This window comes from Hirundo rustica, chromosome 2 (genome assembly GCF_015227805.2).
Source record: "Hirundo rustica isolate bHirRus1 chromosome 2, bHirRus1.pri.v3, whole genome shotgun sequence".
In the NCBI taxonomy this organism is placed as follows: Eukaryota; Metazoa; Chordata; class Aves; order Passeriformes; family Hirundinidae; genus Hirundo; species Hirundo rustica.
In genome coordinates, this window is record NC_053451.1 from 70,474,049 (window position 1) to 70,490,808 (window position 16,760).

Genomic DNA, 16,760 nt, shown 5'->3' on the forward strand with positions numbered 1-16,760 from the left:
AAAGACAGAGTAGTTGGGATATCCGCATAACTGTATGCAAAACAGTATGTCCAGCGTACTCACAATACAAAAGGCCCTTTGCAGTGAGTGCTTTGGTGCTTTGACAGGTTGGAAATATTGTCTATGACTTTCGGATTGGATTCTTTCTTTCTTTCGTTCTATCTATCTATCTATCTATCTATCTATCTATCTATCTATCTATCTATCTATCTATCTATCTATCTTCCCTCTAAGATTCTTTTATTATTTCTGCTTCTATTTCTAACCTGAAAATATAGACATTATTTTGAATTAAAGATTCCTATTTCCACAGTGCCTGTAACTTATTTGTGAGTAGCATAATCCTGCTGAAATACTGATTGCTCAGCAAAGTTTTGGCAACACTGTATTTATTTAACTCCTGTGCTTGTAACATGGCCTCAAATGACCACCTAACTCCAAAACCGGAAAGAAAAACATGCCAAAGTAACAGCATACCTGACAGATGTATCTTTCTAAGAGACAATAGATATTTGGTGATCCATATTCAAGAGTTTCTTCTTTTATTTGCCTGAATATTGGAAAATTAAAGTCATATTACTAATTTCTTAGCATATTACTACATTAAGAAAAGATTTAAAACCATGTTACTGTGTACTCAACTCTTATAAAACTCGTGTAGTAGTAAGTTATGGAATATAAAACAGTTTTTGTAGTTCATAGGAAGCAGTCTGGAAGCTTTGTAAACACTGAAACCTAAGTTAAAACCAAAGTGATCCTGTTTAGTACCGTAGAGTACTTATCAATTACATATGCAAACAGAAAAAGTTTCTTACAGAACTTGCCTCTAAATGAGCTTCTGTTTCTGGCTGAAAACTAAATCTTTGTAAGCTTCGGTATTACAGAAATCAGAGAGAGTAAGCTGATTTTTGTTTTTTTTTTTTTTTTTTTTGCTTAAATCATTAGTGTTTTAAGCTACTCTTACCTTTTGTCACCCCACCAGTTTTCTTTATCAACCAGCTCTTCATGTAAGAGGTCAGTTTTTCAGGGTCTGATTGTGAGGTTCTATTTCCTACCTCCCTCATTGTGTTTATAGTGAATGCACTGTTTGTATATAGAGAGAGGACATCAGAAACTCCACAACTTACTGGAGTTTAGTCTATGAAGAGCTGATTGTAAACAAAAATGAGAAAAGACCAATTTGCTTTGCACAGGAATGCTGTGTGGTGGGTTGATGTGTTGTTTTTGGGGCTTTAAATACTCTTCTTGCAGTTTATTGTTGCTTTCTTAAGTATTCAAACAAACCATAAATACTACCTCTATGAGATGTGATGGCTCCTAAGTAGACATATGCATTTTCAGTTTCTGGTGTAATTATTTTTAATGGAAAATAAGACATATAATAATTAATACTTTTTGCAGTCATGCTCACTTGGCTCAGCACAAATGACCAAAAATATTTGAAATGCTCCAAAACGTAATACAAATTTAATACAAAATAACATAAATGCCTCAAAAAGCTACTCTGTGCCCCGAATTGACAATAGACAGTGCTGAAAAGAAGATGTATGAACACATTTGGGGCACATCTCTAAATGACTATGTCTCACTTCCAGACTGCTTCTGGCAGAGTGTAGTGCTGCTGACATAAAGAGTCCCTGTTTGGAAATAGAGTTGTAAAGAACTCATTTCACAAAACAATCATTCACTCATTGTCTTTTCTTTAAATGTTTAAGGCTTGAATTCAAAGTGTTTTATTTTTATAATCAGTATATAAGCTGCTATTTTCCAAGCTTTTTCTTTCTGTGATTCTGTGATTTTGTGATCCAGAAAATTAATAATTGAGTAAACACTACTACTATTCAGCAAAGTAAGAGCTTTTAAAAATACTTGAGTCCTGTGGTATTTTGTAGATTCAGTTATGTTCCCATTTGGTAATGATGATCACTGCTAAAGTAGCAGAATTTTCATTATTCACTTAACATGATTTAGCTTTTCTCTGCAGCGTATAGTTTCATAAAATTTGGAACAAGTGCAGAGTCAGAATTTTCCCAGTTCTGAGAACTTTTTATTAATATTGAAGTCTATTTTATAGTTTCCCCAAGACTTCTGCTGCTCAGCAGGAAACAGAAGGAAGGATTTGGTCTTCATACAGTCTGAATCCCTCTGGAGGCTGCCTCTTCATCAACTGTGTAGGAGGCCTTACATGGCATTATTCTGACAGAAGTCATTTAAGGTGTATCCTAGTTTACAATGTAAGATGTGCCCAAAGTACGTATTCTATCACCATCTACATGAGCTGTTGAAGCTAGGTTGGGCAGTGTTTCCCTTGCCCCCTCCCTCCAGACTATCTTCTGTTAATGGCCCATCAATGCCGTCCTGCATGACTCATAGATAACTCCCTCCAGGAGCTATCTCTGTTTAATGGGCAATCAAGGACCCATTGCAAGACTGATAAAATGATATCAGTCCATTGTGAGATGCTCTGCCCAGGGGGAGGAGCCAAGCATTCCCACCTGGATATAATCTGGGATTTGGGACAGCACAGGCAGCCTTACCCACTGGATTCCCAGAGGACAAGAGCTACCAGACCTTTCTGCAGGATCACTGCTTCAACAAGACCACTTCATCTGGACTGCTATCACAACCATAGGGTATCAGGTTGTATTCTGACTCTGTCAGTGATCTTTTGTACTATTGCTTTTTTTTTTTTTTTTTTTTTTTTTTTTTTTTTTTTTTTTTCCCCTGACTTGGAATCTCTCTCTGGTTTTGCTCTCAAACCAGCGCAAGGTGCTAAAGAACAGTTTACAAAACCCCTATAAAAGACATATTCCCTCTCTGTAATCTTCCACTTTAACATGTATGAGACAAAAGACACTCTGCTTCCGTATATGTGCAGAATGGGTAACACATGAGGAATAGATGTCCTGTAAAAGAGATCCATGTAGCCTCTGGTCTGCTTCAGAGGTTTTGTACACTATGTTGGAGGCATGTCACGAGTCAGATAAAACAGTTCTGGCAGCAAGAACAGCCTGGTCTTTACCTCTGTTTTCTCCAAGCACTTTCCAAGTCCCAAGGCCACTTGCTGCATGCATGCTTCTTGTGCACAGCAGAACTGCTCTCTGTGTGTTCAGAAAGCAGTGACTTCCTGACGAGTGATGGTCCTTGGGATCATTCTGTCAGGGCATGCCTTACAGCACATCCAGCATGCCTGGGAAATGCACCGTTTTCTTAAGATGCATTAAAAGTATGCAATAATCACATATACAGAGGGGTATTTCCATATTTTTCCTCCACAATACTTTATTTCTATTGATTAAGCTTCTAGTAAGCTTTCCTTGTTACTGTGGACTGCCTTTGGAAGAGGTATATTTTTATGCATGGATGTTGCAATAAGGAATACTGAAAAAGCTGGAAGATTCCAGGGACTTTTCATTGTAAGGTCTCCATTACAAGCAGAATTAAATATACCTTAGAGAGACAACCAACAGCAATCACAGATATCTCAACACATCTAGAAACCACCTTTTAAGATAGATTGGATCAGATTTAAGATTGAACTTTTAGGAAATTTCACAATTGTTGTGGTGTGTTTTCTATCTAATGGTTTGTTCTGTTATTCCCTATGTTAATGGTTCAGTCCAAGTTGTACCCTCCTACCCCGATTGTCCTTCTTTCCCTAACCCTGCTTCTTGTTCTAGACTGTTCATTGTCAATCCACCCTGGGGCCACCCCCTTCCCTGGAAATATCCTTTGGAAAGTCCCTAATCTTTGAGGCCCCATTGGTCCCTGTGACCTGTTCTCCTCCCCTTGTTTCCCTCATTGGTCCCCAAGTTGAAAACTCCACCTAAATCTCCTCCCTAAGCTGTTCTCCATCTGTTGAAAAATTGTACCCTCTGTCCAAGGGACACTGTATTTGAGTTGCTGCTCACTAGAACTCAGGGTCTTCAATCCCTGGATCCTTCAGCAAATACACCTTTCCCTGGAACCCTGCTGAAGATGTCCCCCTCATCATTTATCTCTACCATGTGCCTTATTACCAAAAAGTGCCGTAGAACAGCTGCTCTAAGCTGCACCTTGAGGTGACCACCCTCCTCCCAAGGTGTGTCCCACTCCCAGCATGGTGCCATGGAAGAGCTAGTCAGCTCTGGCACTGCATCACCCTCTCTCCTTTCATTCCTCAAGAATTTACAATTTCTGCAGAGAATGTCTGGTCCTTTCTCAGGAAAGAAATTACAGATAAATATTATAAAATAGTTTCATTTGTCTCAAATCAAGCTATGGCTCTTAATATTTCTAGCATAGTGTTTCAACAGTGATTGGTTATATATTTCAAAGTCTTTATTAACAGCAAAAGTCCATGTGAAAAGCTAGGAGAACACAATTTTTTTTCAACAGATGATGTCTGCTTTGAATTAAAGTACGCACACGAATGTATAAATACATGCACAGAGAAACAGCAAGCACTTTTCAAATGTGAAAGAAAAGACTTGAGTTTTTAAGGCAATGAACTTGAGAAGATTGCATAATTTAGCTAAAGGGTATATTATGATTACCTGGGAAGAGTGATGTCTGAATTTCCCCAGAATAGGATGTTAATCTGAAAGATCTGCACAGCTGGACAGGATGTAAAACAAGTGATCACAATAGAGACAACAGCAATGAAATAGAATATATTAATAGTTGTGAAAAGAGACATGCCAGAATTGTCTGGTGATTCCAGGCATCTGAAAGAAATGTGAAAAACAATAAGCTAAGAAAAGTTTCCTTTGCATGCTATGTAAAGGGAGCTTTACCATTCTGGTATATATTTGTGCATACATTCTAAACAGCAGTCCAAATAACTCTGCTATTTGCCTTGGAAGAGAAAATGTTACTGGCAAAGATAAGGAGCTTGGGTTTGGAGGTTTTTTGTTTGGTTGGGGTTTTGAGGGATTTTTAAGCAGCTTTTTTTCATTCTAAGCACTCTATAAAGCTGGGGCAAAAGTTATTAGCATTGCAGAGATTAAAGAAAGATTTATTAGCTTATCTCAGTGTCAACAAACAGATAATGAAGAACTTTCTAATTGTTTCCTTTCCTTCTGGAATTAAAAAAGAAGACTCAATGTGGCATATCTCCATCAAAAAAGTTAAAAATATTCTGACAGATGTGATCTGGCGCTTCCTTTTAACCTTTGATTGCTTAGCTATTTCTTTGAACTCATTCTTGCTACAGGTAGTGAAAGCTGAGGGCATGTTTTTCTAGTTATTCTTCCTTCCAAAACAGGAAATCATTCTTTCACAATGTGCATTTTTTATCATCTGATTTACAGCCTTTGTTTGCTTTACCATTCTGTCCTTTTGTCCTAGGAAAAAGTATCTTATGCATACTTCTGTCTAAGTTGCTTCCTATACTTTACAAGATCTGTAAAGCTTATTTTGGAAAAAAAAAAGTTTAGACTTTGATGAAAAAAATGTAAGTTAAATATTCAAGTGATCATATTCTTATTTCAGCCTTGAAATAGATAGCTCTCTTTAATTAGAAGACTGTTTAGTGTATTGTTATTTTAGTTAATTTTGTACCTTTTTTTTTTTCTTTTTTTCATTTTTTATTTTTTATTTTTTCCCCATGGACAGGATAATGTAAGTACTTATTCTCAGGAATTTTGGAAGCAACAGGGAAGAACCTTTAAAAATTATATTTATTTACTCATTTCATAGATTACTTTGTGTCACCTAAAGAGAACACAGCCCATTCTCTCATTACACAAATATCTCCAATTTTTACCCTATTGAAAACAACCCCTTAGCTACAAAAAAATCCCACTAAAGCCTTCAAGAAATGAAATGAACGGTATTATTACAACATAACGAGAATGGAGTGCAAAGGTATAGAGATTGAAAAGATTTTATGATAAAGGAGGCTGTAGTTTTGTGTGTATTTCCTATATATCCTGTCTTTTAGTATATTTTTATAAAGTCATATAAAAAACCATTATTTTAAACAGTTATCTTATAACTATGCTCCTTTTTAGTATCTCTGTATTGTGTCATATCTGGGTTTTATGCAATGATTGTGAAAATGTGTTCAACATTGTCTGAATTCTGTAGTGTGTTGGGCAAGATCTCACAGTAGATACAGAAAATTTAACTCTGTGTCTTGGCACACATACATTTGTTTTATGAAAACTGAATCACATAATGTAAATTAGAGAAATATATATCTCATCTAAAATGTATATATTAGGTTAAGCAAATTATTTTCCTCATTGGAGTCAAACTTGCCTGTTCTCAGAAGAAATGCACATTATCTTATGGCTATGTATTTACAGCCTGCACTTGATTTCTCCCAGGTTATCTGAAAAAAAACCCCTAACCTCAAAATAACATAATATGCATTTTAAAACATCTGTTATTGACTATGATTTTGGAGGAACAGCTATACTAACTAAGTCTGTTCAATGAGAACTTGGTGTGCTAAACAACAATACAACAGCAGATGTACAATAAAGGCCAGAAGGCTGAAATATTTTGGCTACTGCCTCTTCCTTGGTAACAGGAAATGAGCAGCTCATGGCATAATCTGTCATAATATTTCTTTGTCATTCTTTGCCTGACTCCAGCACGAATTCAGTAAGACAACACTTTGTTCTCTTGAAACATACATATTCTACCATCTAAGTTTCAATGTTTCTTTTGCACAAGAAATGCTTTTGTACTGACTTAACAAAGGCAAATATTTTCTTTGGGGCTTGAATGTTTTCGTAATTGTTTTTGCGGTGTTTCTATACTTTAGCATTAATTTAAGAACTCTTTGAAAACGGCCGTTTACAGTTAATGTTTATGAATTACATAAAGATAAAATAAAAAAATAATTAAAGAATAAAAAGCTTCAGTCTATCCCCAGAATCTTTTTGAAAAGATTATTTCTTTTTCTCACAAGGAAATAATTGCATCTGTTTAAAATAAACAGTATTTGCTTATTTTCCTCAATACTTTATTTTCCACCAATTCACCAACAATTTTACATGTTCTTATAATAAGTATTTAAAATAAAATAGTTTTCCATAGAATATACTCCTCTGGTGAATGAAATGACAACTTTTGCCCACATTGAGTAGTTGAAGAAGGTATTACCTAACAGAAATGTAGCAAAATTTGTTAAAAATCCAGGGAAATATGCAGGGAAATTTTCAAGAAGAACCTCCTGAAAGGAGTATGTAATACTTTTTAATTGACCATAGCCAGTAATATTATTACAATTCTTTTGGATATCCTCATGAGTTAAAAGAAGGACAGCCTTTTTTGATCTGTTGCTTGTTTGCTTGTCATTGTGCTTGTTTATTTATTTTTTTTTCCAAGCAGTAATAAAACACATTTGATAAAGGTACCATTTCTGTTACTATTAAACAATAATTCATGGCATTTTCTACTGATTTATTATGCCATTTTCCATTTAGTGGGGAAGAAATTGTTCCAATTAGATGCCTAGGAATGATGTTTTTGTCTCTCAAAAGCTGGCTGTGGGTTTGCATCTCTAAGTTATGTATCATTTGTCATGACAGACTGAAATATTGTGATGCAAAACTTTTTTATAAATTTCAGTTGCACTGTCACCGCACACATTTTTGCCTCAAATACTTTTCATTGAAATAGGGTTGGAGAAGGATCTCTGAGGGTTTTTTGGTTGAATTTCAATCTGAAGTAGTTGGTACCACAATCAAGAGTCCATAATGTGCTGGACATTATATCATGTGTGTTCAATCAAGACACAACCTTCAGCAGAAGTATCCTTAAAGATTCTGTCATTCCATTTACATTGAAGACCCTACCATCTTGCCATAATGCAAAAAAAAAAAAAAAAAAAAAAAAAAAAAATTTTTTACAAATTGATCTGGATAGCAGATCTTTTCAGGAGTATCTAAAGATAACTAACTAGCTGTTGTTAGTTCTGTTAGTTTGGCTAGAAAGATAAACAGTTGGCATAGACTTACATGTGCTATTGGCTGTAGAAATCACAAACAGCTTTGACTTTCCCAATGATTTTTTTTAAGCAACTTCACTGTGTTATCCAAACAGTAATTTATCCCACAGCTGAAACAAGTGATATACTCTGGCATTGAGCAACCTTCTCTTTGTAAACGTATATGATGATCGCATGACTTTTTCCATATTGCACTTTACAGAAAAAGTCTCCATTGATATTCTAATCAGAATATGCCCATGATTTCTGCTGGAGAGACTTTGGTAGTTCCTGCATTGCTTTGTAACAGCTATTAAGAGCCTTAATAACACCTTTTACAGTTACCACTAGATGCCTTTAGATGGGGAAAAAGTTTCATTTCATGTTGCTCAAACGAGAATATGTTGGCAAACTGTCAAAAACTCCAGGGCCCGTATCCAGTGTCTCTTTTTATCAGTCAAAAGGACTTGACCATTCATTGCAGAGTAGTATGGTGGGGGATAAAGTATTTTTTTTACATCTTATAGAACTTTCTGGAATCTTCTCTACTAATAAAAGCTTTTCTCCTTCTCATCACTTTTTATGACTTATAAGTAATGTTTCCTGTTTAACAGCATAAAAAGCACATAATTTTTTTGCCAGTTTTCTGAGGTTTTTATCCGAACTCTACTTGGAATAGACATACAGTTTAGCAACAGTCATAAATGGAGCTGACATCCTCCAGTTCGGATGTTTTACAAAGACACTGCATTACCATATTTGTTTCTCAGAATCTTTTATGCTGCTTCAATGTATTTTATTTGATTTGGGAATTGAGTTGTAGTAGCAAGACTCTTAGTTTATAATTATTATAATATGTCATTTTGAATATTGCAAGTCAAAGTTTTTATTGAATTCAGAAGTATTCTCTATTTTGGCAGGAAATAACACCCAGTATCTCATTAGTCTATGCCAAATAATCACCATCAAATATGACTGTGACAATTCTGACATTATAAGCATCAGTTGAGTTACAACAAAATAACAAGTACAATGCCAGTGTCTGAATCTTTGTAGTACTTCTGCCATCCTGTATGGTTTTAGGAATCTGGGACAGTGCTGATTGTTAAAATTGCTGCTAAAATTATTTATACAATAATGCTAAATTTAATTACTAATATAATAATGCTAAAATTACTGAAGGAATTGAGACCTGTGGTATGCATAAATATTAGGAAGAGACAGGTTATAATTACATCTTACAACACCAATGAGAAAACATTGTAGAAAAGGTTATTTAATATCTAAGTAAAAATTCTAGGAAGACTTTAAAGAAATTTTGTGTATGCTCAGTTTTTTAATTGAATATATTTGTTTGCTAGAATACCTCTATCAGTTTATTCAACTGGATCATTTACTTGTTAATAATTTTAAGCTGCTTTGCTTGACTACATATTGGTCTGAATAATTATTTCTTAATGAAATAGAATTTTATCAAAAGCCACATACTTATTTAGAAATATTTCAAAGACATTACTTTGTATCAAAAAGAGTACTTGCAAATTTTTTTTTGCAAAATCAGTGATTTTTGGTTTTGAAAAAGGGATAAATTGAGAAAGAGTCAGAACATTTGCTTTTGCATACACATGGGAATGCCAGCATCATATGCTTTTAAGAATGAGCCATTATACAACCTTTTTCCTCTGTCACTCATACATAACCTACTGAGGACATGTCCATGGTGAACACTCCCAAATTCTAGTGTGAAATGGGGAGAATCAAGATTGTGTTTAAAGGAAATGTCACAAGCAGTATTTACAAAGTATTTCTGTATGTAACTATTTATAATTGCAGACTTGTTGCATGTTTAAATTTTCTTTATATAACTTTAAATGAAAATCACTATTAGAAGCAAAAGTACTTAAAATATTGAGTAACATCTTTTTAAAACCTAATTCACAATTTTGTGATAAATACATAACGTTGATTGAAATCTAATGAAAATGTCATGGTAAAAAAATTACCTAGAATTCTAAAATCTCATATATAAGCACAAGGTTACTTGATATATTCCAGTGTAATGTGCCTGAAATGTTTACTGGCACATATGTAGTACAACATATTAAAATTTAGCCAAAAGCAGTTCATCATACAGGAGAAAAAAGTAATTATTAAAATCAAACCATCTGTCTTTCTCAGCTGGAGGTGAGAAAGGTATCAAGGCCTTGTGTCTGCTTTCACTTTCCTGATGGTTATTTTGTATTCTTTTTTACTGTACATGCTCATTTAATTTGATTTTACTGATATTAACTGTGATTTCTGTTGGCAACATCTATGTGCTCTAAACAATTTGCAGACACTAGGACAATTCCAACAAAAGTGGTTAGACCTGGAATGACTTACTGGCATAAAATCATTGCCAGAATGGGAAGCTTCAGTGAATTATAGTGAGCTGATAACCTGCTAAGTATATGGCATCTCATCCGTCCTGACTTTTCCTAAAAAATTAGAACTGGGAACAAGAGATAGAAATTAAAACCAAATACATTTAAATCAAAGAACCCACTCGATATGTTGGCTAACTCTTTTCCAAAATAATGCCACAATTTTCATGTGCTGATTTATAAGTTTTAGGGCATGTACTCCAGGAAAGCTTCAATATTATCATGTCTTCAGGAAATTTGGAGCTACAATCAGTTGCTTCATTTAATCAAACAGCAGAAAAAAAAGTTAATCTTAGAAACGTATGAGTTTTTGATGACTTAGAAACAGGTACAGAAAAATAAACACATCTGAATTTTTCTCTTAAAACACCTTAACTATATACAATTAAAAGCTTAAAAGTCCATTCTGAGTGATTTCCCGCAAAGCAGTGGTTTCCCTCGGAATGTATGAATGGATGAACATCTGTAGCTAAGAAATTAGATGTGTCACATTCAGATATGAGGCCTTAAAGGCAATGAATGAGAGAAGGGAGAGAGAGGCAGTCACATATGGAAGATGTTAGAAGAGTCTGCAAAACCTAGTTGCAAATCTTACGTTTCTTTTCATTTTAAAATGTTTCTAAATAAAACACTAGGCACCAACCCATTTTCCAGAATCTATGTGTTGAATGTGGGAGATTCAAAACCCAGTTCTGATTCAGAGTTCTGTGTCTCAGAGTCATCATTAATGTTGAAGGATAATACAACTATGACAGTGTAAGAGATGTGTATTTATATGCACTGCTCATGAAAATCCCAAACAACACTAACGGTGTTTTATTTGAGAGCCTTTGATGTTAATGAGAGATAGGCTTATGCCAAGTCTGGCACATCAAACATTTGAATTGTATAAAGGCAGCAGCCACAGCAGCTTTGTTCTGCATGAAGGCTTACATGCTGAGAGGGAGATTGTGCTTACAGTTGTGAACAGTGTAAAAACACTTGCAGAGGCTGCAATGCTGTTTCATGTCAGCTATTTTTTAAACAGGGCTATCCACCAGCTGACAGTTTTCAGACTAGGGGGAAATGAGGCAATGGATTTCCTCCCCTCTCTCACACTAGACATTTTAGCTAGCTATGTCCCAGCCCCAAAACTATTTGAAACCATTATATTTTTACCATCTACTTAGAAATAACAATTCCTAGCCTTCATCTCATTTTGGTTTCATGCAGAAAAAGAAAAAAAAATCTTTTTTTCAAAACGGATTTACTTAAGTGTATATCCACCTTTGTTTTAAGAGGAGGAAGTTAGAAAACCTAGTTATATCTGTGAAAACTTATAGATCATATATATGTCCATGTATCTATACATAGGGTTTAAAATTGCAAGTAATACAGTTTTGAAAAGGACATGATGAAATGATAAGAGCTAAATATATAAATGCTTTGAAGATTCTCCCAACCCAAAGAACTTCCACTTTCAGATCAGTTTAAGTTTCTGAAAACCATGTTTGAAGTCATCATCATTTTACAGTCACCTAAATTTAGGTATCTAAAAATTAGCTGTCAGCACCCAGTAGTACACCATTTGACTGGAGAGTCTTTCACAGTGTTGTCTGGAAACCAGAATTTCTAGCTACTGGAAATAAGAATATTCTGAAATCACTTACATTTTGATGTCAATTTTTACAGTTTCATGTATAATCAGTTCTTGAAAAATGGAATTTTAATATTTCAGGATGTATCACCTAGAAAAGTTAAAAATATTTAACATTGAAACGTTTTATATAAAATGTTAAATAAAAGGAATTAAATTTTAAATTAAAATATTATTACATAAAAGTTAAAATGAAATACAATTCCATTATTGAATGTAAGTATTGCAACTGTCTTCCAAAAAAAGATTTTTTTTATTAGCAAGATCAAATCAGAGTCTAAATACTCAGTGGTTTTGTTTTCTTTTTCCACCACCCCCCCCCCCCCCCATTTGCATTTTTTCAAACCTAAAATTTCCAATAGAAGTTCTTTTGCCCCTGAGTTCTATTTGATCCAGCCCTCACGTTTAAATTTCTACTCAGAGACACTTCTCAGTCTTTCTAATAAAATTACTTTGATGGAGTTTTTTTGGTATTAATTAAAATTGAGAGACCCAGTGCACATGTGTCTTAAATAGAGAACTCTTTTTAGTGCTTACCTCATTGTAACATACATACTCTTCTTGAAATAATTAATAGAAGCAGGAAATCCACTAACATTTAGAATGGATAAATGAGATTTCTGATTAAAATCCTTTCCTAGAAATTCAACTTTTAAGAAAAAAAAAAAAATCTAGAAGTACATCAGAGTAATTCAAATCACCTTTATAATAATGAGCATGGTATAATGAGTAGATTAATGCTCATTTTTATCCTTATTTGATTATTTATACTGATTCATTTGTTTAAGAACTTACAGTGAAAATGTGTTTTGTTCCACCTCAAGTGGCTGAAAAGCCTACCTTATAATGCTAGAGACTGAGCATTACTAAGCATTACTGAGCATTATTGGTAGTTTTATATATAGAGAGTACTTTGTACAAAAAAAGGTATTGAACTTATAAAGACAAGTGTTAAAAATTTGAAAAGAACTATTATTGTTTAAATTTTCTTAGCATACTCAACCCCAGGGAAAATCAGCTTTAGAAAATTAGAGCTCAAATGATAAAAATTTGTAAGGAATGAAATAACTGAGGCAGGAGGCTTATTATGGTTAATGCAGGAAAATTATTTAACTGCAAATTGAATTATTTGTTCCACCTATGAGAGAAGCTGATTCTTTTTAGAGTTCTTTGAGGCTGATTCTAATGAAAATTTTAGCAGTAATAATGAATTGTTATCTTAAACTGTGGCTATTTCATATAACTAAAGGTCCCACTGTGGTAGTTTTCATATCTAGGAGAGGCTTGGTCTCTAGGCAAAGTGAAGCTAACTGTTGAGTCTTGGTTAAGATTAGGTTTTAGACATTTTTGCTATAACTGTTTAAACTATCCTCTTGATAGTTTACTTCTTGACAGTTAATATCCTCTTGATACTTTCAATGGAAATCATGGGTTTTTACTCTTCACAAGGTAGTTGTGGCCTAGAACCAAAATATTAAGAGCTGGGAACCAGAAATGTAAATTTAAATTCTGTCATGATATTCAAAGACCTGTTTTTTTGTTTGCTTTAATTACTATGCTCTTCTATTTTTGATTGCTGAGATATATTTTTATTATTTTATTCTGGATATATCTAAGTCTCATTCTTGTTTAATTCAGACAACTTGTACAGGTTCTTGGTAATTGCAAACAAATGAACAAACAAATGAACAAACCAACCAACCAACCATACAGAGTTTATTGCAAATTTGTCAAGGGCTTGCAATTTCATTTTTTTATATATATATATATATATATATATATATATATATATATATATCAGTATCACTTATTATAGAGGATTCTGTTACAAATTTATTAATTTAGTTCTATTTAATATTTGGTATCTCTTTACCAAATACACATACCAAACACATCTGTAAACATTTCTAAACTGTCCAAAGATCTCACATCCATTTATGCAATTCACCATAAAATTCTTAAGGAATTTGACAGAAAAACCATCATAAATGTCTTTCCATCCTTCACTGAATAAATCTTTTCCATGCTTTTGTTAACGCACACAGCCCCATACACATACACATAGATGAATCTGTGCTCTTCTTCCTATTAATCAATACTGCCCTTGATGTTCTCTGAATTATATTAATACTGGTCAGTAGTTTTGTGGCATTTGTTTAAAGACTTTTTGTTTTCTACTTCAGTTTAAAAGGACATTTTAAAGGATATATTGGAAGAATTTCTGATTTTAAACATGTTACTGAGAGACAAAAATTAATCAATTAGGGACGAAAGAAGTCTTTTATCAATACAAGAGAAAGAAGACACTACACTTGCAAGTGCCTAATTTTCCAACAAAAACCCCATAAATACTTCATACTTTTTGTGAATCACATAGCATGTATGTTTTTCCTGAGGCTCATTTATAATTTAAAAATAATTTCTTGCAATTCCCCACTTTTGCCATAGATGTGGGAGGGTTCAATAAGTTGACTAGTGGAATAATCTACCTTGGCATATTTAATTTTTTATTTTTTTTAAATATAAATCATAAGCATCTTTAATGTTTACTCTCTACCTCTTGTATGAGTGCCCAGCCTGCTCTCACTCTTGATAAGGAGCAGGATTCTTGGAATAGTTGGCTGAACTGGAAAGAAATAGCAGAAACCTCTTGTTTTATAAACTGCTTCTCCTGGCAGAGGAATTGTGGCTGTGAGCAATTGAATGAAAAATTCGAAATGGTGTCTCACCAGCCCAAGCACTGATGTGGGCACATGCCCTTCAGGAGTGACAAGAAGTAGCAAAAATTTCTTGACTTCCCTGTCACATTATCCTCATGACCATATTTTTCATTGCTTTCCATACTGAGGCATATAAACAGGATGGGTGGAGTGAATTGTAGAGTTCTTGTAATTTAGCCCAGCTCATGTAATGGAGTGCTTTGGTCACTGCTGATCTGAAGTTGTGAAGGTCCTGGAATAACTTTCTGGAAGAGTGACAGAAAAGATGTTGGGGGCAGTTCAGGGAATGACTTCATTCCCTTAATTTAAGGCATCTCTGGTGCATATGCTTACACCTGTACTAGCATCCAGTTGAGAGAAATGGTTAAAATGGGATGTTATCATATAAGGCATTCTTGCTTCAGGGTAAGATAAAGTAGCTCACACAAGCCCCCATTGGAGATAGAATGATTAACTCACATATGTCATCCTGCTTCAGGTTCTTGAAGTTACATTCAGTTAACTGTGTGTCCAATTTGTGGTTTAGAAAACACTCAAACTCTTCCTCACTTCCTTCTTTTACCTTCAGAATAGGTCACAAGATCACTACAACTCATCTGGGATGACAATGGAAGCTATTCTGAAAGCAGAATGCTTGCAGGAGCAGGATGGTCTTTACTATTTTTTCCCAAGCAGTCTAGTTAAACCAGGGCAAGTTAAACCACGGGCATTTTGTCTTGTAGCTCTCCTGCACTGAGGCAATGAGTAGAAAAGAAGATAATTTATCTTGTCATTTTTTTCCCCCCTGCTTTAGAGACATAGCATGAAGTCACATCAGTTTTTTGATACTCCAGGATGATAAATCTCTTTGGAACGGTATTTTTTTTTTTTTTCCCTCTTTTTTTTCTTTTCCCCTAACAGTTCAGTATGCTGATAATATTCAGTAATGAAAGAAAACGAACACTAGTCCCTAGCAAAATATATAGTGGTCTGCTTTTCTCTTTCTGTCTCCTATCCTTTGTACTCTTGTTGGTCCCTGTCTCTCTGTTCATCATGTGTCCCCTCCTTTTTCTCATCAGGAAGCAGTAATCTCAGGCCCAAGAATTAATCTTAGGAAGATCTGCTAGAGACCAACTTTTTCACTTAGTTGTCCTGAGTTTAACTTGCTCCTCTCAGCTGGTTTTGACTGGTAACAAACAGAAACTACTAGAAATATGAGTGCTCCCCATCCCCAAAACCTCTTTATGAAAGTAGGATTTTGGACCTCTCTCTTTTAAATTTACAGTTTCCTATGTATTCTTCTACCCCAGGTGTGTAGCTGACTTCCAAGCACAGACAAAGCCAACAGTTTCTCCCTTGCAAGTTGCAGATTCCCAAGGGAATTAAATAGTAAAAATTAATTAGAATGTATCTCCTTTCTCTTTCCTGTGATTTCCTTCTAATGCCTTTTCTTCTAAACCTTCCTCTCCTACGTTTTTATTTTATTCTCCGAAGGGGTGACCCAACATCAAATGTCACTGTTAATTGAAAATACAGTAAGCTAAAAGAGAAGAGGAGAATTCTCACCCATGTTCTCTGTGGATTTTTATATCTGTTAAAATACTTTTTTGCATGTTTTCACTCAAAAGAAAAACTTGTGGTTTCTGCAGGTGCAGATATTAAGGATAACAGGCACCACAGGTAGTAATTCTCAAGTCTAAACACTGGTAGAGCACTGACTCTAGGGTTTGCATCTGCCAAGACATTAGTACTGTGACTTATGAAATCCAAATTGGTTTAGAATGCAAAATTTCTAATAACTGTGACATTGGACTTGGAATTATGATAATATTTTTTCTTCTAAGTACGTTGCAAACATGATTTTATTTTTCCCAAAAAAACCCTGTAAATTGTGAAGATAATAATTTTCTTAATTTTTGCAGAAACTCATGAAAATATTGCTAGGGCATAGAGGGAGTTAGTTTCATGGCTGGATGAGACAATATTTTATTGCTATGCTTAGATAAGAATTTCTAAAAAGTTCATGATACTGAAAGAACCCCAGTCTAAATGCAGGATATGAAAAAGGATGTGGTATGTTC